The following is a 23,833-nucleotide window of genomic DNA, read 5'->3' as shown; positions in this document are numbered from 1 at the left end:
TTTCTTACTGTTAATCTTTAAAAAATTATATTTAAAAAGTACTCTATTCCATACAGAGTAGTAAAGGTCTTAAAGAACACACCACATTGACAGTAAATATTGAATTTGAGGGGTTGAGGACAAAAATTTGAAGCAACGCTCTCCCTGACCATTTCAAAGACAAGACATAAGTAGAAACTGGAAGGTACCAACACTGTCCAACAGCAATAAAAGTGATTGGCAAGGTCAGACTATTTCTAGAAGCAGCATTTAAACACTGGCTTTACTGAAACTTAAAAAAATTGGTAAGACAAGGGACAACAGAGTATTTAGAAACCAAAAATGCTTAAGTAGAAAAAGGCTTTCCTCACAGGGAGCATGAAAACAAGATTGATTCTGCAATTGACCTGAGATATTTGAATTGACAGAATTAAATCTAGTGTGTCCTCAGGAAAATCATGTAGTATAGTTTTCCAATATTAGAGTATTGTCCAATTATCCTTCTAAAGATGCATAAATGCCCATTTTACTCAAATGCTTTCCAAAAAATCTGGTTATCAAAGCCCCATTTATTTTAAGTGCTCAACTATCCTCGTTCCAACTGGTTGTTTAGGAAAGAGGGTAATAAAAAAAGAATAAGTATTTGAAACGTTCTCTCTCAACAATTTACATTGAGATGTGGTTTTATTGTCACAGCTCTTGGTGGATTTCTTTTCCACATTTCAGAGTTACGTCAAAATCCAAATAAATTATTAGCACATCCTACCGCAAGGGATGTGCTTAACAAGGTAAATGTCAAATTTTATTGTATTTTAAATTAATTTATGAGTATTGATGAGGAATGTTCAGGTCTGTCCACTCAGTCTGTTTGCATTGAGTGTGTACTTAAAAAAAAGATAATTAATCCCCCTTTTTTTTTGAAATTAAGATTACCCTACTTTGCATGTCTTTAAAAATCTGCTACTGCTGTGCAAGAGTAGGTTCAAGAGTAGGCAAAATTCAACATTTTTGACTTTAACAAAGTGTAACACCTGAACAAGGTGAAAGGGCTGCTTTTCAGACTGATTTATGCTTTGGCCTTTAATTTTGAGAAATTCCTCTGTCATGCCCTGACTTGCCTGAAGATGGTACTGGCATCCCACAGACCTTCCTGCCAGCTCCAAAGCAGCACAGCACAACTCCTGCACCTCATCTTGTCATCCTCAGAGCAGAGCTGAAACCAGCTCAGGCAGCTGCTCTGAATATTTGAATCCTGTTTCTTCTCTAATTTACAGTAATTTAAATCTAAAATAATAAGTTCTTCATGGTGCATTATTGTGCAAATAGCATTTAATGAACCTATTTTTCTGCAGCTCTAAGTTAGCTTTCCAGAGTGAGCATTGCTACAGGTGGGAAAATAATGGGTGTTTTAGTTCTCTATCCAAACCTTCAAAAATGAGGAGTGGCTTGGTGGATTTCTAACAGAACTTGGGGATGGAAATGGAGAGAGAAATGGTGAGGGGGAAAACCGTCCCTGCCTAGAGGCAACCTGCAATTCATCCCTTACCACAATAAAATAAACTATTTAATGCAAAAAACCTGCACAAAAACACTGAAAAATGATGTTTTGAGAAAGAAATTAAGACATACTTAAATTGAAAGGGTTATTTTTTCCTACAGTATTTCACTTTGAAACAGATGATGAAACATTAACCACTTGCTTATTTCTGGAGATGTTTACTAATTTTTTAATAAAAACTCTAAATCCTTCTTATTTAGGAGCAGGAAAACTGAGAGGAGTGATGAAGATCATATATATATTATATATATCTGTATGATGCAGGTTATATATAACTTATAGATAAAAGGCATAACTTAGAGTCACCTGATGTCACTGAGCTTAAATGGCTTTGAATTTACATTTTTCAGCTTTCATCTTTTCAGTCTGTATATGAAATTGATAATTTTAACCTTTATTTCTTTATATAATTGATTGATATGCCAACAAAATATGAGCTTGTTTTAAGGCAAAAGAAATCCACAAAAAATAAAAACACCAAACAAACCTGAATGTCTTAATCTTCCAATAATGAAATGTAAAGGATTTTTGTTTAAACTGAAAAAAAGGAAAAGATTTGTATGTGTCAGGCAGCATCCTGGAGTCTAAAGGGAAATCTCTTTTTAATGCTACTTGGAGACAAATGATACAAGGCCTTGAGTGACAGGCTGTGTTCACTTTGTGCTGAAAACTGAGAGTGTGAGGCAATGTTCTAATGTCTACTCAAATGAGTGAACAGATTTGTTTGAATCAAGATGATTTTTGTGCTGTAAAATGACTCATTTTTTGGTATCAAAGATGATCTTGTTCGTACATGGTCCTGAATAGAAAAGACAAACAAACCAAAAATCCAACATATCAGGGGATGGGGCAGAGAAGGCAAAATTTTTCCAGATTTTAAAAGTTTCTACTCTGGTGGCAATGAATATTCACCTTGGAAAAAACAGCAGGATTAGAACAGAGAGCAGACTCGACTAATCTAATAAAAAACACCTAGGGAAAAAACCCCAAAAAACTAAAGCTGACTCTATGGGTTACCATCTTCACTGACTTCAGACATCAATGGAGACTTGTTTACATATAATGGCCAGATTTTTCTAACAAAAAGCCAAAAATACACCATAAATTTTCACAAGGATTCATAGACGTGTGGAACATTTCTTTGCAAAGACTGGACAAAGGGAATGGCTCCCAGTGCCAGAGGGCAGGGATGGATAGGATATTGGGAATGAGGAATTGTTCCCTGTGAGGGTGGGCAGGCCCTGGCACAGGGTGCCCAGAGCAGCTGTGGCTGCCCCTGGATCCCTGGCAGTGCCCAAGGCCAGGCTGGACACTGGGGCTGGGAGCAGCCTGGGACAGTGCAAGGTGTCCCTGCCATGGCAGGGGTGGCACTGGATGGGTTTTAAGGTCCTTTTCAACCTAAACCGGTCTGGGATTCCATGATTCTCTGAAGTCCTGAGAGAGCAGTTGTAGAATCTAAATGTGGATCTTCTAAACTAGGAGTAAAACATAACCTGTAAGCCTTTAAGGGTTGATGTTTGAGTACCATCACACAGAAAAAAAAACCAGCCATCACAAAAACCAGCCAGAAAACAGACCTTGACCTTTCCCCTAATCCAACTCTCTGCATCAATTTCCACTTCAGTTCTATTTTCATAAAGATTAAATAAAAGAACTGGATGGCAACTGCATCTGCTGCCTAACTTGGAGCCAACACAAGTGTGAGATTACCCCTTAGCTACTGAATAATTAACATCCTTCATACCAAATATCTGAAGGATTTCATGTTTCTGTGGTGATAAGTTTCTGGAGTTTGTCCATATTCTCTATTTTCCAGTTCTTCAGAGCTGCTGAAGGAAACAAAGCTTTTCCATTCGATGGAAGGACAGTGCAAAAAATGGCAACATCATGGTTTCACTTGTAGTTATATAAGTTTTGAGTACCCAAGTGGGATCCTGAATATTAAAGGTTTTTTTGAAAAAAGTTGTCTTGGACAAATTATTAATTGCCCTGATTTAATGATCTCCCTAATGATCTTTTATGTCCTGTTGAAAGAATAATTTTATCACGAGAATCTTCCATCTTTCCTTCATTTCATGTGACCTGAAATCTGTTCTTCAGCAGAAAACACATTATATCACTTGACTATTTTCTTCTTATTTGTGAACTTGTATCTTTTGATGATATTTTTGTTTGCTTGCATCTCCTTTGAAATTTGAATTCTTGGTCACTGAGATTGTTGTGATGTAGCTTCAGCTCATCATTTCACTTCATATTTTTCTGAAAGACAGGTAACAGAATATAATGGTTCAGTGTGAACCACAAAGATTGTTTGCTGTTCTTTGCAACATGTGCCCAAAAAGTCTTCTCAAAATACTTGTTTGTTTACAAGATGATTTGAGAGGTTTTGTTATTGCTGCATGCATTTCCCTTAATAGGGATTTCATATTTTCAGACCATGTGTGCTTTAAATGGATTCATTCAGGAAGCATTTCTCTGAGTTATTGATGGCTCTAAATTAACACTGTAATAATTAGAAATAGCTCTGACCTCCTGTGCTTTTCTGATTTGTCTGGTGACTCTCCACAGAGGACAGCAGAGAAAGGAGAGCTCTGCTCTTGTTACACTACAAGGATGCACATCCTTCCCTTCCCTTCCCTTCCCTTCCCTTCCCTTCCCTTCCCTTCCCTTCCCTTCCCTTCCCTTCCCTTCCCTTCCCTTCCCTTCCCTTCCCTTCCCTTCCCTTCCCTTCCCTTCCCTTCCCTTCCCTTCCCTTCCCTTCCCTTCCCTTCCCTTCCCTTCCCTTCCCTTCCCTTCCCTTCCCTTCCCTTCCCTTCCCTTCCCTTCCCTTCCCTTCCCTTCCCTTCCCTTCCCTTCCCTTCCCTTCCCTTCCCTTCCCTTCCCACACTTAATTTCTTGGATTCCTTTTGACTGAGGGGCCAGTGGGAGTTCCTCCCTCCACAGCTGTTGCACACAACCACACCACTACAAATCTGTCCTCTTTAGGATTTTGGTGCCAGGAAGAAATTGTGACTTTGCAGGGGAAAAGCCCAATGCAGGGCTCAGGTGAATGGATGCAGCAGGACACTGTGCACTTCATACAATTAATACATTGCAGAGTCAGAGCACTGATGGAGGCTGAGAGCCAGAAGAAGGAGATTCTGAGACCTGCTGTCAAGGAGAAGAGAAGAACACAGATAATTGACGTAATTCCTACTTTTGGACCACATTTAAGCTGTGTGATGCTCTCACTAAGATCAGACTTTTACCTGTCCCTTATTTCTTCAGTGAAAGAAGGAAATGTAAAGCAGGTGAGTCCATGGGTTCTGAGCAAGGCCCAACAGACTTGTGCAGAACCCTTAAGGTTGGAAAAGCCCTCCCAGCCCATGGAGTCCCAGCTGTGCCCGATGCCCACCTTGTCCCCAGCCCAGAGCCCTGAGTGCCACCTCCAGCCCTTCCTGGGACACCTGCAGGGATGGGCACTGCAAAGCTCCCTGGGCAGCCCCTGCCAAGGCCTGAGCACCTTTCCAGTGAAAAAAGGCAGTATGAAGCCTCTCACCACAAAGCATGTACATTTTCCCAGCTTTCAAATTTCTCTAACTGTTAAATCTATCTTGGCTTCTCTGATTTCAGTCCTATTCCCTAACAGTCATTTCTGTTCCCTGCAGTTTCCTAGGTGCTCAGTAATTCCCAGTTTCTAACTTCATTATGGGCATCATGGCATTGAAAGGTTTTGTGTGCACATGTCTTGCTGTGCTGGAAGTCCAGCACAATTTGCACCTGCTTGTACAGTTGACTGAGCAAAGAAGTGTTCTCTCTGTTCTCTTACCTGCAATCCAAAGCCAACCACTCGGACATGCAAGATGAATCTAAACAAAAGTTTTGGAGCTTCATACCTCCCTAGAAATCCATACTAAAAATTATTTTGCTCATGGAAGCCTGACTGTAAATGGCTTCTTATGGCTTTAATTCCTGATTTCAGCCAAGTCAACAGAAGAATTTCTCAGTGATTTTTTATTTTTAACCAATGTGTGTAACTTCTAATGGCCAGTTAATTGGCAGTCAGGTTTGTATTTCAATATTACTGATATACTGAAAATATCTAAGACTACAGGATTCCTCTCGGTGGTTTTTAAGGCAATGTAGTTTATTTACATGGTTTAAGTAATGCAGCTGCATCCAGGGATGCATTCTAAAAATTCAGCAGTTACCAAAATTGTTTAAAAGAAAGCTATAGCCCACATTTCCTTTACCTTATTACTAAAAATAACAGTAATGTTTTCACTTAGAGCAGTGCAGAATTTTTGTAGCTTTAATTTTTAAGCTCATCCAGCTCTCACTCTTTACCTTTGTATGTGTTGCATAGTAATATTATTATTCTTGGCTCTGCTTATAGCTTCATGAAAACTATACAACCTGCTTTAGTATTCTTTAGTCCTTAACAAGCGAGACTGGGAATTGAGGAGTAATCACTAATGGTTATCTGCCTTTCCTATTTAAAAACAATAATGATGTTCACTCATCCTGAACAAGGACTTTAATTAATCATTGTAGTAATGCAGACTGAAGTCCCAGTGTTACTATCACTGACACAAAGCAGTAATATTAAGTCCTGCTTAAATGCTTTTATTCTGTAAAATAAATCTTTGCATCAAGACCAAATAATTTAGTAAAATTAAAATATAGCCCCATTATTCTAGTTCTTATAAAATTTTCAAGCAGGTGTATTATTTTGAGGCAGGTATTGCTTTTATCCTGTGAGAGCTGACAATTACACTATTTACAGGCTATGTTTTCTGGCAGTGAATAAATAAATATATATTTATATGTATTCTCTCTGTATATTTTCCTTATATATATTTAATTCTTATATTAAGAGACAAACTTCTCCTTCTGTAAATATTTTAACTAAATTTTGCAAGGTATATCTAAATTCCACAAAGTGTAGCTTAACCTCCAGGTTTGTTTCTTTGGGTTAAAGATTACCCTGTTTCAATGGCCATGGGAAGAACCCAGCTTTGTGCATTACCTCCCAGACTGGTACCCTGACTGACTGGAATACAATCTTCACCTTCTGTTTAGATATGGCTACTACTACCTAATAGCCTAATTAGATTAAAAGCTACCTAGTGCATCTTTTTCCATGTGAATAATTCAAATGCAATGACTAATTAAATTCTTAAGGGAAGCACACAGCTATTTATGCTGCTGCCTCGGAGTTACCATCACAGTGGCCACACACACTTCTCCTTGTTCTGTCACATTCCAGAACATTCCCCCAGGCTGGGAACACTGCACAAGGAAGTGCTGTGCAGCTGAATTCTCTGGAGAGCAGGAATCAGTTGTGCAGGGGCTTAACAAACTCCAGTTTTGAAGGAAGACAGGGAAAACCAAAGGGAAATGCATTTCTGCAGCAGCCTGAAATGGAAAGGGCCACGTTTCATATGCACTCTGCCCTACACAGTGCCATACTCTGAAGGCAAGGAATTATGGAGTGTTACTGGGGTGTTTTGGCACCTCTTTAGCTGGACTCCCCATGTATTTATTTTTATAGGATTTTTATACTTTTTTTTGCCCTCAAGCCTTGCCACAGCTACTCAAGGAAAACTTTGGCTAGTATCCACTTTGCTTTCCATCCTAGATTTTCCACAGCTCCGGTCCTGCTAATAGAAGAGTGAGTCATTAAGGCACAGAGATGACAGTGTTACAATGAAAATGAAAAATAAAAGAAAAATGAAATGAAATGAAATGAAATGAAATGAAATGAAATGAAATGAAATGAGAAGAAAAAAGAGAAAATGAAAGGAAAGGAAAGGAAAGGAAAGGAAAGGAAAGGAAAGGAAAGGAAAGGAAAGGAAAGGAAAGGAAAGGAAAGGAAAGGAAAGGAAAGGAAAGGAAAGGAAAGGAAAGGAAAGGAAAGGAAAGGAAAGGAAAGGAAAGGAAAGGAAAGGAGAAAAGAAAAGAAAAGAAAAGAAAAGAAAAGAAAAGAAAAGAAAAAAGAAAATATAAGATGAAGGAAAGGTTCTTATGTTTCCATTGGGTGACATGGCATTCCAGAGCCAGGGGCTGTGCTTTGCATTACAGACAGTTGTGGACAAATCTCTTGACCTCTGAATTTTCACAAATTAGCAATGGTGGATGCTGACTTTTCCCTACCCAGATCATCAGGTCACAAACACAGGTATCAATCAGTGCCTGTTAGTCACCTTGGTAATGTAGAAATCAAAGCACTAAGTATTTGTCTAGCTGGGTAGAAACCTGGTATCAAGCTCTCAGCATGAAAATTGAATCTGACTTTTAATGAGGAGATTTGGATAGGTGGTCTGGTTTTGAACTTAAAAACACTGAGAAACACTTTCCAAGTGTATTTTTGTCCTTTTAATTAGAGCCTTTTCTCATTTTTCCAATCCCTTTCAACAACCCTCTAATATTTTTTCAGCCTTGCTTTTGAGGGGCAGGCACAAAGTGAGGCAGATATACTGAACAAGGGAATATCAAAGCCTGAATTTCCCCTGTCGCTTTAACCACATGAAAGCTCTCCAAATGTATTCCCTTGCTCCTCTTAGTGGTTTGTATAATGAGATCAGTGGAAGTGAACACTAACATCTCCCTGTTCCATTTGCAGCTGCTGGGAGCTGAAGGATAGCTGTGCTATGGTAATGATTCTATTTGAAAAGGGAATATTTGCTACTGCATTCTTTCTTACAGGGCGGTGGTTTTTTTGTTTTTTTTTTTTTTTTTTTTAATGTTCTGACTCAGTTTTGGGGAGGAAAGGGAGGAAACAGAAGAGCACTGGAAAGGGATGATCCCTGCCTCAAAAATTTAAAATCTGATGACAAAGAAAGAGGGCAGAACTAACTGGTGGTCTCAGAGGACAGAGAAAAATTTATGATAGGGTAAGGAGGAAGGAAAGTCTGTGGTCGCTTATCAAATCAACTTTATCTGGAGCTCTGATGTCCAAAACAACTTGTGCCAGTCTTCAGAACTGGAACCAGTAAGGCTCTGCAAGAATCAGAGAATCCCAGACTGGTTTGGGTTGAAAGGCACCTAAAACTCATCCCATTCCAGCCCCTGCCATGGGCAGGGACACCTCCCACTGTCCCAGGCTGCTCCAAGCCCTCTTCAACCTGGCCTTGGGCACTGCCAGGGATCCAGGGGCAAGTCCTGTCCTTGTCTCAAATACTCCTGACATGCTCAATACCCTCCTGTAGGAAGCATCTCTTCACATGATAATCTTCCATACATATAAAATGATTTAACGGGTTTAGATATGTTTCACAGGTGAAGCCATGATAGCAATAAAACAGTGTAGAAAAAGGCTCCCAAACCTCGCAGAAAATTGGATTTATTTGCTGGATGCTGCACACATACAGCTGTGATGCCACTCTGGGCTATAGAAGCTGCTGCTTATTCACAAGTATGGAATGCTTATGCAAGAATGCACCAGCACTCCCTGACAAGATGCAAAGATTTCCTCAGAAGAGCTGTTTTATGATACATGGATTTTTATGGAAAAGACAAAATTCACAGACTTTCCCTTTGATAAGTTCTGACTGAGAAGCAATATAATTATTTTTTATGGAGATATTCTTCTCCAGACAAAGTAGCCAGGAGGTGTGTCCTTTTAACATATTATTTTCTCTAACAATACCCAATTTTGAGAGGCTTACTCCCACTCCTGGGCAGTGCAGTTGTTAGTATCTCTTCAGGGATCAGCATGGCTTAATCTTTGTTCTGAAGGAGAGCATCATTAGAGCTCTGTGAGTGATTTATTTTCTGATTCAGGTACTGAACCAGGCAATAAAAACTAAGAAAAACTATGCAGATCAAATTAAAACTAAAACTTGCCACTTTTTCTCCATAAATCCTAGAACTTCAGAAGTTTAATTGATTTTGCTTTGCAACTTGAAATGACCCCATTTTGTTTCAGGGATCTCTTTGAAAAATAAAGAAAAACAAAGAGATAAAATTCTTAAACTGTGGGTAGATGAAGTTCTGGTTGTATTTTATTGTTGGCTCAAAAGTCAGTCTAAGGCAGAGTAAGAGAGGAGACTGACTCTAAATCATCATCTTTAGGGAATTGTCAGCCTGGTTGAATTTGTCTCTGCTTTACTAATTAATTATTTTTTTCTCTGCATGTAGCTGGTACTGACTGAATTCAGAGAAAAAAAAATCCAGAATAAAACTACAAAAGGTCTTGTAGGAAAGCTGTAAAGAAGATTTACACTGACCAGACAAATGCATGAACAGGTAACAGTTACTAACAGCTGAGCTTTGCCATCCAAACACATATAAATGTCAAATAATCAAGAGATCTGTCTCATTTGGGAGCCTCATAGAGTTTACTTTTCAAAACCTGCCTGGCATCACCTCACAACCTACTGAGAGTGATGCTGGAATACCTTGGAATGCCTGGTAGCATTCCATGACCAGGAAAAGCCTCAGAAATCTCTCTTAGCAGCATTTTACTCTTTCAAATCCAAGAATTCAGACATTTAGGAACATTGTTAATTATTTTTCTCTAATTACAGCATGAGTTAAGTGACATCTGGGTGCTTAACATGCGAGAACAGCCCGTGGGGAAAGAGCTCAGAATGGGGACTTTAAGGAAATATATTGTTTTAGGGGTGCTTTTGTTCATTAAACCAGGACCAAGCAAACAGACATTAGGAAATACATTCCCCTCTCACCTTCCATGGAACCAGAGGACACTTTGGGTTGGAAGGATCATTCCATCTCATTCAACCCCTGCCATGACAGGGACACCTTGCACTGTCCCAGGCTGCTCCCAGCCCCAGTGTCCAGCCTGGCCTTGGGCACTGCCAGGGATCCAGGGGCAGCCACAGCTGCTCTGGGCACCCTGTGCCAGGGCCTGCCCACCCTCACAGGGAACAATTCCTCATTCCCAATCTCCCACCCAGCCCTGCCCTCTGGCACTGGGAGCCATTCCCTGTGTCCTGTCCCTCCAGCCCTTGGCAATTGTCTCTCTCCATCTTTGCTGCAGCTCCTTCAGGCCCTGCAGGGCCACCCTGAGCTCAGCCCAAAGCTTCTCCTGTGCAGGTGAACAATCCCAGCTGTGCCAGCCTTTGCTCCCAGCAGAGCTGCTCCATCCTCTGCTCGTCCTGGAGCCTCCTCTGGGCTCTCTGAGCAGCTCCAGGTTCCTCCTGTACTGGGCCCATGGCTGGAGACAGAACTTTGGTCACAAAAACTCCCAAATTTAGGCAAGGGGATGATTTGAGTTGTTTCTAGTGTTTGTTGATTAGTTAGCTGTTGGCATCTGTGAATCTGCCAGCACTTGTTAGCTCATTTGAATATAGAATAGAAAAAACCCTTTTCCCTTGGTTTTTGTAAATGTTTGACGCAGTATGTCATTTAACAGTCACAATCAAAAAAACTGGATCAAACACCAAAATAGTTGCTTTGTTTGCCAGTCAGAGAACAATGCCAGTTGTCAGAATTTGAATTATTATAGAGCCATTTGACAGGTGTACAAAAAAGACTGTGCATTTTTGACTTGCCTTGTATTGCATCAGCAAATAGAATTACTTAATAGGATTAGTATTGTGTTATATTGTACATTTCTATTTCAGTTACAGCCTTTGTACATTGCCTGTCTTTGTACTTTACACATGTAACTACATTATTAAAATGAAAAATAAAATACTGAAGTGCAAGCTGCTTCATTAAAAAATATTTCTGTGGTATATTTCAAAAATATTTTGAAACGTGAACAAATATAGTAAAAGAAAACTCTGAATACTAAAATTTATTTTTAATTATTGCACAGAATCCAAGCCTCATAGATTGGTTTGACTTGGAGGGGACTTAAAGCTCATCTTGTTCCACCACTGACAACAGGCAGGGACATCTTCCACTGTCCCAGGCTGCTCCAAGCCCTGGCCAACCTGGCCTTGGGCACTGCCAGGGATCCAGGGGCAGCCACAGCTTATATAAACACTAAACTTTTTATTTATGCTATGCAGTTAAAAAGATTGATCAATCAAATTTGTTATTTGAAAGATCATTATTTCTATTGGTGGGACCCAAAGGAAATCACAGCAAAAATAGGATGTTGCTCATGGGGAGGAGTGAAAACTGAACCTGCTCGACAGTGAATGGGGATGTTCCTCTCAGGATGTCTGATCATAGCTCTGTTTTTAAGCTGAAAGCTGATAATAGCTACCATTTCAATTTTTGGCAAATAATTTGTTGCAGCTGTAGTTGTTCACATGCATCATTAACAGCCAGGGCATACATGGAAAAAATGCCTGTCTTTGCAGGGTATTTCATAGCTCTTCTGCTATAAAACTTACTACCCTGGACTGTGAAGTTTCCCAAAGTATTTCTAAAGTATTTCCAACTCTCCAAGAAAACAGAAGTCCAATGTACCTATTGGAATTCGTCACAGTGGTTACAGGCAACCATCACTTCTGTTTACAGTGTGGGATTATAAATAATATTGAAATATCATTCAGTTTGAGTCATCCTCCAACACTGCAAAGAGATGGATGGTCTCCAGGGTAAGGTTGTCACAAAAAGGAAAATCAAACCAGCTGAATAATACAATAAGTCTGTGTATCAAGCCAACTCAACCAAGCACTGATAAGAACTGTGGCAGGCTTTGAGGAGCTGGCTGACAGATTTCATTTGTCTGAGTTCAGATCCTGCCTCAGTGTCATATGTCATATCCTCCCACCATCCCTTTGGTGATCTACCAGCACCCCTCCAGGTGCTGTCAGGGGATTAGAAGGAGTCTGCCAGTTAAAATGCTTGAGTGGATAATTCAAGAGTACAAGTAAAGAATCCATTTCATTTATTTTCATGTTTTTAATACACCACAGAACTGACACATCTTTTGCATTTGGCTGTGTGATTACACGTATTATATTTTAGGACACAAATGTGTAGTGCAGTGTTAAAATGGGACATTTAGCATAAATAGTAAAGAGAATAGAAAATGAAGATGATTAGGCCCTTTGACAATATCAAGAGTTATCTTTAAATTTGTAGCTACTGATGCAACATCTGGAGCCATGTATCAGATATTACCAGTGCCCCTGTAATTTAAACACAAAGCCCTGTCCACCTGCACAGTATAGAAGTTGTCCTGTGTTTGCTGCAGTGTTTGCTCTGTAACTTCATTTCCTCAGGGATTTTAACTTTTACTTTTTGCATTCACTCCACCGAGGTAACAGAATCCCAGGATCACTGGGGTTGGAAAATCCCTCCCAGCCCATGGAGTCCCAGCTGTGCCCGATGCCCACCTTGTCCCCAGCCCAGAGCCCTGAGTGCCACCTCCAGCCCTTCCTGGGACACCTGCAGGGATGGGCACTGCAAAGCTCCCTGGGCAGCCCCTGCCAAGGCCTGAGCAGCCTTTCCATGGGGAAATTCCTGCTGGAGCCCACCCTGAGCCTGCCCTGCCCCAGCCTGAGGCCGTTCCCTCTGCTCCTGTGCCTGTTCCTGGGAGCACAGCCCGACCCCCGGCTGTCCCCTCCTGGCAGGGAGTTGTGCAGAGCCAGAAGGGCCCCCCGAGCCTCCATTTCTCCAGGCTGAGCCCCTTTGCAGCTGCCTCAGCCCCTGCTGGGGCTCCAGCCCCTTCCCAGCTCCGTTCCCTGCCCTGGACACACTCCAGCCCCTCCAGGGCTCTCTGGCCATGACAGGCCCAGCCCTGGCCACAGGACCTGGTGAACCATAGAGAGTTATATTTTATATTCCTGTCTAGTGCATATTCCTGAGTTCTGAATGAGTTTTGAGAAGAAATTCAGATTACTTAAGCGGAAATCCAGAGACACTTTGGTGCATAAATATCCGGCTGATGATTCACCACCCTGCATCTGCTGTGCCTGGTCTGGCTGTGCTGGTTACACTGGTGCTTCCAAAACAGCACCAGGTACCTGTGCTCAGGGAGCTGCACTACACCGTGCACAAACACAGCTCAACAGCAGCTGTGCTCAGTTTTGGGAAGCAGCTCTGGTGAGTTAAACACTTCAAACAACCCAATATATACATTTCCCACTGCTCCACTCTGCAGGAGCACAGGCTGCAGCATCATGAGCAGCAGCTGTCTACACAAGCACACAGACAGATTCCCAAAATCCACTACTCACCACTCCATGTCCTTCCAGGGATGAGAACAGTGTGAACAAATCTTCCTGTCAGGAACCTCAAGGCTTCAGGCTTTGAGCTTCCAGCTCCAGCAGACACAAATTCCCATCTCATTTTACACAGATCTCTCCCCCACATTTGCCTATAAAAAAGATATGTAAAACAATAAAAAACCCAATTAAAAATAAGTAATCAAAATAGCACATTTTGTGAGTAAAATTCAGCATCACACATTTGATGTGAAATCTGTTACAATTTGAAAACCTAATCTAAAGCTTGTAACAGTTTCAGAAAGCATTCTTATACCTGCCTACTGGATAGGTATGTTTTAATTGCAAATTCTTTGCTTACAGGACATTATCAACACCTTGAACAGAAATGGGAAAAGATAAACTACAGTTTAAAATTTAATGGCACTTTTATTTCAGATCAAAATTGAAGGTTTTGCATAGCATTTGTGGTCTAGTTCCACAGGTTCCTAAAATCAAAGGAATAAAATTCAACTTCAACATTATTCATAAGAAAAAAATATTTACATATATATATCTCAGCAAATGCCACTTTATATCTATTGAAATGACAAGAATATTCATTCCCATAGCAGTTCTAAGCTCTTTCATAGACAGAGCTCCTGAAGGAGGTGGACAAAGGGCAAACATCCAAAAATTCCTGAGGTGCCAAGTGCACCTGAGCTGTGCATCACAACAGAGACACAGCAACCCAACTGTAGAAGAAAAAAGAATTCTAAAATTCCAGTTCGCATCCAGTCAAGACATACATCTATATTTTCATTTTTTATTAAATGTTCTACATTTTCATTTTTATTCCTTTTAAAATCTTTACCTTTCTATTTGTGAGCAAAAATAATAGTGTATGTGAATGAAAATATCTGGAAGGAAAGAAAACAGTAACTGAAGCTGCCTTTAATCAGCAGCACTCAGGAATAAAAGAGCTGCCAGGAAGCTGTTTAAGTGCGCTGGAGTTACCAGTCCAGCATGATGCCAGAATGCCTCTGGCAGTGCTGTTTTGACACACTGGTAATGTCTGCAACTTGTTAGCAAGGGTTGTATTAAATCATCTTGTCACCAATTCCAGCTTTTATCAAGTTAACTTAAACAAATCCACCACTTAAAATGGAACATATATATTTTTTTTTGTAGAGTAAGTTCAGATACAACATCTTTGAAATCTCATTTTTCCTGTCTATATTTAGCACCAGACTTGTGTGTGGAAGACAGAAGAAAAGATAAGCACCTTTTTTTTTTTTTTTCAATTAAAATGAAAGTATAAAACGGAAAAATGAAATTATTTTTCACTTCCAAACTTTAAAAGCACTGCCTTTTAAATAATGTTGATCTTAGCCAAAAGGAGAAAGAAAAGCTGGTGGGTGCTACAAGATTTAACATTAAAAGGAAGCTCTCTATAAGAAACAACACTTTTAAAGAGTTTACACTTGGTACTGTCGGTCATGGTTTGAAAGTTGACACCTTTAATCCTTTAGGGTTGCAACATCAAAAAAACCAAAACAATTAGGTGCAATAGTGGAGCCAAAGGATGTGTATGAAGGATTACACAAAATCCCTGCATGGCAGCAGCAGATGGATTGGTGGCATGACACAGCTGTCAGGGTGACTCTGACCCTGGAAAAACTGGAATTGCCGGAGAGGAGGGGCCCTGACTTCCTCAGGCAGCACAAACCAGCACAGCCTCCTGAATGAACATGTATGTATCAATGCAGGGCAGCCCCCAGCCAGGGAATAATGTGCTCTGACTCCATGATTTCAGAAGGCTGAACAAATGCTTTATTAAGCTATGCTATATCGCACTAATACTATACTATATTAAAGAGATACTGTGCTAAAGAGATACTAAAGAAAAACCTGTGACTGTCTGAGACAGCCAGGACACAGCTTTGACCTAACTGACCAATCAATCCAACCAACCACCACCAGAGTCCAATTAACAAATCACTTTAGGTAAACAATCCCCATAACACATTCCATGTGTGCCAAACAACAGGCGCAGCAAGTAGAGATAAGAATTGTTTTCCTTCCTCTTTGCTTGAGCTTTCTCACTGCCTTCTCCAGGAAAAACCCTGGGAGAGAGAATTATGTCTCTCTCTGTTCAGAGAATGTGTATAGCACACATATCCACATGTCCTAAAGTTTGTGAACTCTGGGAGACGAGCAAACCCCAGTATTTACTTTTATCTAAGCCCTTTCATAACACAAAAGTCCAGTAGAAGTGTTTCAGCAGTTTCTAATTAAAATATTTGATAACTATCCTGACAAAAGCCTTTGCCTTCCCTTCACTAAAATAAGCATATTTTCAGTAATCAAAGTAGATTAAATCACGTGTCTAAGATTTTTTTTTCACTCCTAAATTTAAATTTAAACTGCTAACAAATAACCTGATAAGAAACTAAAACTGACGACTTTTCTCCCAACCATTGTTCACTTTCTTAAACTAAATTATGCTATTTTTGGCCAGAAATTGATCGTGGTTCATCTCCCAGGGATATCAGTCTCTTGGGCAGAGCAACCCCAAACTGGGAAGGGATGAGTGGATGCACGGCCATATTCCAGCAAAATTTATGGATAGAGAGAGATGCTGTGTCTCCTGGCCCTGAACTCAAGGTATTTGGGTCAAGCTTGAGCTTCTTAAACTTTCAGAAAACTGGCAAAGTTACTGTAGCTCTCAGAGGAATGGGCCTTACTGTGTTCTTCTGGGTGAATAAACAATACAATTGTTTTGAACGAGCTATTTTGAGTCACTTGAATTAGCAGGAGCTCCCAAAGGAAATTTTCCTACTCGTGGTGAATTCAGTTGGGATTGCTCTGTAAGCACAGTTTTAAAAGAGGAGATTGTAAGTACAGGATTGAGCTTGAGAACGATTAATCCCAGTGTTGTATGCCTGTGACTTGGAAGGGAGGCAGCAAATGTTCCTGTACTGAAGTGTTTGAAAAAACCTGCAAAATTCTTCTCAAGTAATTGTGTTCCTCTTCCATGAGGAGCATTTTTAAAGCTTTACAATTCAAAGTGGGGTTTTACACTCTCCTAAATGACCAGCTTTGTCAGCCAGACCCCTCTAATCAGAACCTTAATTCTGAAGAAAACTTACCTTTATTGGTCACAGGCGAAGGCCACCAAATACCTAACTAAACCTGTTGGTATTTGAATTCTTCCTCTTCTCTTTCAAAAATAAAGTACCTCCTTGGATGAACACAAGGGCACTGCAAATGCACAGGGTGCCCAGAGCAGCTGTGGCTGCCCCTGGATCCCTGGCAGTGCCCAAGGCCAGGCTGGACACTGGGGCTGGGAGCAGCCTGGGACAGTGCAAGGTGTCCCTGCCATGGCAGGGGGTAGGACTAGATGGGCTTTAAGCTCTCTTCCAACCCAAACCATTTTATGATTCTATGATAATCCTATGAAGATACTTGTACTAGTTTGAAAGCAAACCAGTAAGAGACTCCAAGTCAGAACTACAATTTAATAGGAAAATTAAAATAAATGCAATAGCACAAAACCACTGCCAGAGTCAGAACATGCTCTGGCCCCCTGTGGGTCAGGGTGGTGGCACAGTCCCATCCCATGGGGGCTCAGCCCTCCTGCAGTGCCAGCTGTGCTTCTGCTGGAGCACAGGATCCTGCACAAGGCTGGAGTTTTCCTCTGGAGCTCCAGGGCTGCTGGAGATGGGCCTGGTCTTCCTCTGGGAATGCAGTGGGCAAAGGCTGCTGTGGTGTTCCAGGGTCAGATTGTATCCAGGTAGGAATGCTTGGTTCCTCCCCTGGATGGAGCATCTCCCAAGGGGATGAAGGAATTTTACCAGCTATGCAGGGACACTCACTGGCCATGAACAGAAGAGCATTCCTGGACGGAGGATGGATCATGGAGGAGACAAAGAAGACTGCCCCACCTGGTTTTAATAGCTGCTGATAGAATACATACTTTTGGTTACATCTTACATTGCAACCTAAGACAATACTCGGCCTCACAACTTAGCTGCATGATTATTTCCTTTCAAGAGCTAACTAAAATATCAGAATGGGTTCTTTGAAATCCATCAGCTACCACAGGACAGTATAGATGGGCAAAATCCATGCCTCAGCTGGAACAGTTCATGATAGTTCTGCAAGACTGACTTACAGGTTATCTTGATCGCTGGAGAGTCAGTAAAATTCTTTAGGTTTTATGTCTTAGTAAAGTTACTAAATCCTTTGGATTTTTAGTAAATACACAATTCCACATTTTGACCTTTGTCTGAGATTTATAGCAAAGGCCACATTGCTTACCCTAAAAACTCCCCTGCTGCAAAGAGAAGCCAAAGCACATAAAGTGTGAGTTTGTGGGCTCCCTCCACCTTCAGCAGGAGCACAAAGCCATCCCTCATACTTCAGTCAGTTCCATCTTCAGCTGGCTCCTTGGAATTCCACATTCCTTAATCCCACCATTGCTCACTTCCTTGAGATATCAGCACAAACAATTTTATCTAAGCAAGGTGGGAAAAATAAAGGGAAAACTGACTTCAAAATCATGATCTGAAAGGGGTTGGTTTAATAAGGAACTTATTCGGGAACTCCACATATGCTAGTCCATGTCTAGCTATACTTTAATTATCTAAATTAGCTTTATTTAGGATGAGAATGGGATTCCTAAGGATCCTCAACACTACAAGATATTAATGACAGAACAAGTCTAACTGTTGATTCACATACATTACAAATTCAGCTCCTCACACCTGAATCGGTATAGAGGAAACTATTTTTATTTACATAATTATAAACAACATACAAGGGGAGAAACTTGATTGAAATAAAAAGGGTTTTTTTACATTATAAAGTATTGTCTATTAAACTTTTTTTTTTCCTGTAAATAAAATCAAGCCCAAAATTTGCCCAAACACAACATATTTAATTGTACAGACAAAACAGTCTGACTGGAAGCACACACTATTAAGACACTCTGTGTGTCCCCTTTGACTATGCAGAAAATCCATATTTTTTCAGTTTTATAAAAGGAATGGACATTGCTCATACTATTACCATGTTCTGGAATAAGGTTTTACAAAAGCTACGATTAGTATTCATATGACACTAGAAGTCACCAATCTGCCCTGGATAAAGATGTCTAGAATATGATCCTTCTTCTTTTTAATAAACAAAATATTTTCATTCATGGGAAAAGATGAAAAGATTGAATGTTTTGCTTGGATTGTGAAATCTGAAGAAATGACAAGTCTCTTATGTCTATGAAATATCAGATTGCACCTAGAAAGGTTTAAAGAGTTTATTATCTACAACAAAGAAGAGAGGAAAAACTGAGAAGCACTCAGTATATTTTTGAACAAAAAAATCATTACTTATGCCACTTGCAGTCTTGCAGTTGTTTAAAACAGGAAATGGGATTTTCCCCATGAACTTCCATTGGTGTTGGAGCAGGCTGCAGTTCCTTTAATCACACAAAAAAAAAAAAAAAAAAAAAAAAAAAAAAAAAAAAAAAAAAAAAAGTTGAGGAACATTAAAATAAGTAATATCACAATATCTTATGTTAAATTCAACATTTCTACTTGCTAAGCATTATCTATTCTATCTGGTTAGTTTTGAGAAGTTTGGAACTAGAAATGCCTCTTCTCCTGCCCTCTTCTTTCTGCAAATACATTGAAAAATTTTGAAAACAGTCCCAAGAGTTTTCATTAACAAAAGGGTATCAAAAGCATGTCAGGAAAATCTCCAAGAAAAGTTTAGTGAATGTTTCTCCATTTTTAATAATAAATATTGATTATTTAACAGCAAGGCTTCCAGATGCTGAAATGGCAAAAGCACTGTTGGCAGCAAATCAACACAATTGGAACTGTCTACACTGAGTATAAGAAATTAAAATTAAGTGCAGTGATCTTGGGAATTATTTTACTTCTCTAAGTAAAATGCCTTAGCCTACATTATTTTACTTTTAATTATTTTATGGTCACCAAATTCATTTTGTGCTGATGTTGTGCTTCAGCCAAGGATTGTTTCCAAACAAACCTGAAGTTCATAAAAAAAATTTAAAAAGTCATAGGGGATACAGCCAGGTAGAATCTGGGCTCTTCCCAGGGAAAAAGAGGCACGACAAAAGGAAACAGGCTCAGGCTATGCCAGGGGAAGTTCAGGTTGGACAGCACGAAGAATTTCTCCATGGCAAAGGTTGTTATTGAAATACTTCTCATCAATATTTGTTCTAAAAAGAAAGGGGTAGAAGGAAAAATTGTGACATCGTGTTGGCTCTTGGTTTGTAGTTATTGATTTAAAAATCCATTTAACCTTAACTTGTTCAGTGCCTCATTATGCCCAAGGAACATGACCTAACCAGTGCTGAACAGCTTCTGAGCAGGAGCCTGATTGATTTCAAATCCCAGTCATTTAACTCCAAGCCAAAAAGAGCATTGGACTGCAAAGCAGCGAACACGCTTCAATCACAAGTGCTGATATGAATCTGGCCACGTGGGGAAAGCCACCCAAGGGCACAAGAAGAAAAAAGAACAACAAAGTGAACAGAGATGTGAGCAGACAGGAGCTGTTCATCATGGTTACACAGTAGTTGAAACAAAGCGTGTTTCTACAAAAGTCAAAGTGTCTTTAAAATAAAACAAGGTGTGGAAATGGAATTTAAAGCTGTTATGTGCATCTTCATCTGTTCTGTGAGTTTTAGAGACTCCATGAAGTGTTTGCAGTCTGCCCAAAGGCTGAGGAAGTTCTTGAATCTGACATTTTGAAAAGACAAATCTTCTGCAAAATAGATTGGAACAAGCCTCCCCATAAACAACCTGAATACCTTTCAAATGAAAGTCATACCTTTAATCTCTTCTCAGCATTCACAGGAGTTGCCTGTAACTCTGCAAATAATTTTATCCAATGGTCAGGCAAGTGGAAGCAATTATCCTTTCAGTCTTAGCTACAGCACACATGCATGTATATTCATTTTCTGATGAGGTGAGAATGGACTTTAACCTGCAAAGAAAATTGTTGAGAAAGTCTCTAGGCTCAGTTTAATTAATCCTGAAAATATAATAGGAAGAATAAAATAGCAATGGGAAGAGTAATATAACAACAATGAGAAACTCATAATATTCAAAATAATTACTGTAATATTCTTTTACCATAGGTATAGCACAGACTGGAAGTGAGGAATACTTCAGCACATAAAAACTTGGTGTAGCATCTCCACAGAGAGACAAGAAGTAATCATTCACAAACAAATGATAAAAGTTATTAGGCGTAAGACTGAAACAGAGAGAAACACAGGGTGAGGATTCCCAGCATGGATCATGGTAACAACAGGCTGGGGAAACTCACAATTGGCACCTCTGGACATAACTTACTGCAGTATTACACATAATAATGCCAATTAATAATGCTAATAATGGTGCACTCAGATTGCAAATAAGAGTGACCTGCAAACCCTACATCTAAAAACAACCCTGCTGAAGTCCAGCTGAGTAGTTTCATACAATTTTTTTCTAATCTTCTGTGATGAGAACCTGTGTCTCACCCAGTAAAACAGATTAATACAATGTTTTCTGATTTTGAGAGACTTTCATTACATCTGCTTCCTTTTGATCTTTTTTTAGAGCCTAACTCTAATGATGAGAATTTGATTTCCTGTGTTTATAATAAAGCTGGCATTAGCTATATGTTCTTAATTAAAGCTTTAAGATGTATTAGACATGGACATGACTAGATTTAAAAGTACTAAAGTATTCTTTGAAAAGTTTCAGCATTTTGCACTTTGCTTCCAGTGTATGAACACAAAGATTTCACAGACAATGGAGACAGAGCTGAAGACATCACAAATAGGAGCAGCATTCCAAAAGCCCACAGAGGAATAGGAAGAATGGATCATTTCTCAAAAACTGATGTGCAGCAGAGAATGAAGTTCAGTTTTAACATCTCCTGCTGCAGGAATCTTTTCACCTTTCCCCAGTCCATGTGGGTTTTCACCCCTTCATCTGATCTCTGGGCTGGGCATTAGGGTGTTGAGAATTCTATTTACTGAATTAAAAGTGACATTATTTCACCTTTCTATCTCAAGTCAGCTGATTCATAAATAGCACAAAAGCATCAGGCCTTAGTTGGTACTGGACACTGAGGTAATTATTCATTTGTCAGTTATTATTGACTAAAGCTGTGAAATCTGTGTAATAAAGGCTTTAAAAGACACAAATGAGCCCTGATATCCACTCCTTCACTGGTCTGAATTTATTTGCAGGTGACAAGGAGCTGAGGGGGCAGTGGGACCTGGCCAAGCTCCAGGAGTGGGAATTCCCTGGGAATCTGCTGAGGTCTGACAAGGCCGAGTGCCGGGGCTGCACCTGGGCCGGGGCAGCCCCGGGATCCATCCGGGCCGGGCTGAGCAGCCCCGGGATCCACCCGGGCCGGGCTGAGCAGCCCCGGGATCCACCCGGGCCGGGCTGAGCAGCCCCGGGATCCATCCGGGCCGGGCTGAGCAGCCCCGGGATCCACCCGGGCCGGGCTGAGCAGCCCCGGGATCCACCCGGGCCGGGCTGAGCAGCCCCGGGATCCATCCGGGCCGGGCTGAGCAGCCCCGGGATCCATCCGGGCCGGGTTGAGCAGCCCCGGGATCCATCCGGGCCGGGCTGAGCAGCCGGAGCAGCCCCGGGAGAGCCCTGGGGGAGCTGTGGGGCAGAGCTGGCCCTGCCCGGCCCCGAGAGCTGCGAGCCCCAAGCCCTGCCCTGGGCTGGGCCCAGCGTGGGCAGCAGGGGAGGGGATTCTGCCCCTCTGGCCCTCAGCCAGAGCCCAGCTGCAGAGCTGCCCCAGCCCGGGCAGCACAGGAGGGACCTGGAGCTGCTCAGAGAGCCCAGAGGAGGCTCCAGCATGAGCAGAGGATGGAGCAGCTCTGCTGGGAGCAAAGGCTGGCACAGCTGGGATTGTTCACCTGCACAGGAGAAGCTTTGGGCTGAGCTCAGGGTGGCCCTGCAGGGCCTGAAGGAGCTGCAGCAAAGATGGAGAGAGACAATTGCCAAGGGCTGGAGGGACAGGACACAGGGAATGGCTCCCAGTGCCAGAGGGCAGGGCTGGATGGGAGATTGGGAATGAGGAATTGTTCCCTGTGAGGGTGGGCAGGCCCTGGCCCAGGGTGCCCAGAGCAGCTGTGGCTGCCCCTGGATCCCTGGCAGTGGCCAAGGCCAGGCTGGACACTGGGGCTGGGAGCAGCCTGGGACAGTGCAAGGTGTCCCTGCCATGGCTGGGGCTGTGACTGCATGAGATTCAAGGTCCCTTCCAGCCCAAGCCACTTTATGATTCTAAGATTTCCTTTTTGAAATTATTTTCATTTACCATATACTTGCCTTGATCCGTGGTTAAGCTGCCAATAAAAATTGACATTTGGTGGAGAAAAGGAAACAAGTCCTCTAGGTAAATTAACAAGTTGTTATATCACTTCTTGCATCTTGAATTACTTTTTAATCCTCTTTCCAAAGCTGGCAGAAAATGCTTTAACAGCTCATTAGCTCAATGTTCTGAGGACTAAACTGCCTTCCTAGCCCTTAAATTTGTCAGCACCTTCTGTATCAGAAGACAATAAGAAAAAGGCCATAAATGTATCACATAAATCAAAGTTTATATCTGAGAAGAGTAGCTATGATCATTAAACTTATGATTATCAAGCAAAATTCAGGAAATCCTCTCCCTTTGCCTGGCTGCATTCTATTTGTCTCTGGAATAACTTGTGTGACTTCCAGGTTCATTATTTGCACTTTGTTACTGTGAGCAGCATTAATGGGTCCTCCAGGGAAATGTGATAAATAGCATAACACATACCTCCCTAAAATAAATGTTGGTGAACACAACATGCTGTTTTAAACTACTAACAACCAAAATATAATTACTTAGTTTTTTTGTAACCCCTAAGAAGAGCCCCCTTGGTTGCTATTACACACAATTAGGTATTTATGGGTAATTTGGGATTTATGAGCTTTAGTGCATGGAATCGGCATCCTCCATATGCTTCTTCCATATCTCTAAATTACTGTAGGTTGCCATGGTATTTTTTTTTCCTTCACATCATCACATTTTGCACCAGATTCCAGATTTCTCCCAGTGAAATAAGGCAGCTGGTTAGCCTTCTTCAGTTTTGATGGGCAAGGGGTATGGATTTGCTTCACTTCCCGAGTTGTGCTCAGTGACAAAACTCAGGGAGCCACTCAAGAGGTAAATG

The 23,833-nt window shown here is 41.0% G+C and overlaps 1 long non-coding RNA gene across 2 annotated transcripts; it reads right to left on the bottom strand.

The window, feature by feature from the left end:
• Window positions 1-4,423: 4,423 nt before the first annotated feature.
• LOC135279618 (uncharacterized) lies at window positions 4,424-22,676 on the bottom strand. Of its 2 annotated transcripts, XR_010346848.1 has the most exons (5): window positions 22,553-22,676; window positions 20,452-20,607; window positions 17,914-18,110; window positions 13,624-13,763; window positions 4,424-4,687 (listed from the first exon to the last, which is right to left on the bottom strand). It is a non-coding gene; the product is annotated as an uncharacterized LOC135279618 (long non-coding RNA). The 2 variants fall into 2 exon arrangements; XR_010346847.1 differs by lacking the exons at window positions 4,424-4,687; window positions 13,624-13,763; window positions 17,914-18,110 and adding an exon at window positions 18,997-19,069.
• Between the last annotated feature and the right edge of the window lie 1,157 nt (window positions 22,677-23,833).

The sequence above is a fragment of the Passer domesticus genome, chromosome 12 (genome assembly GCF_036417665.1).
Source record: "Passer domesticus isolate bPasDom1 chromosome 12, bPasDom1.hap1, whole genome shotgun sequence".
In the NCBI taxonomy this organism is placed as follows: domain Eukaryota; kingdom Metazoa; phylum Chordata; class Aves; order Passeriformes; family Passeridae; genus Passer; species Passer domesticus.
The sequence above is the reverse complement of the archived record's forward strand: the minus strand, read 5'-3'. Positions and strand labels throughout refer to the sequence as shown.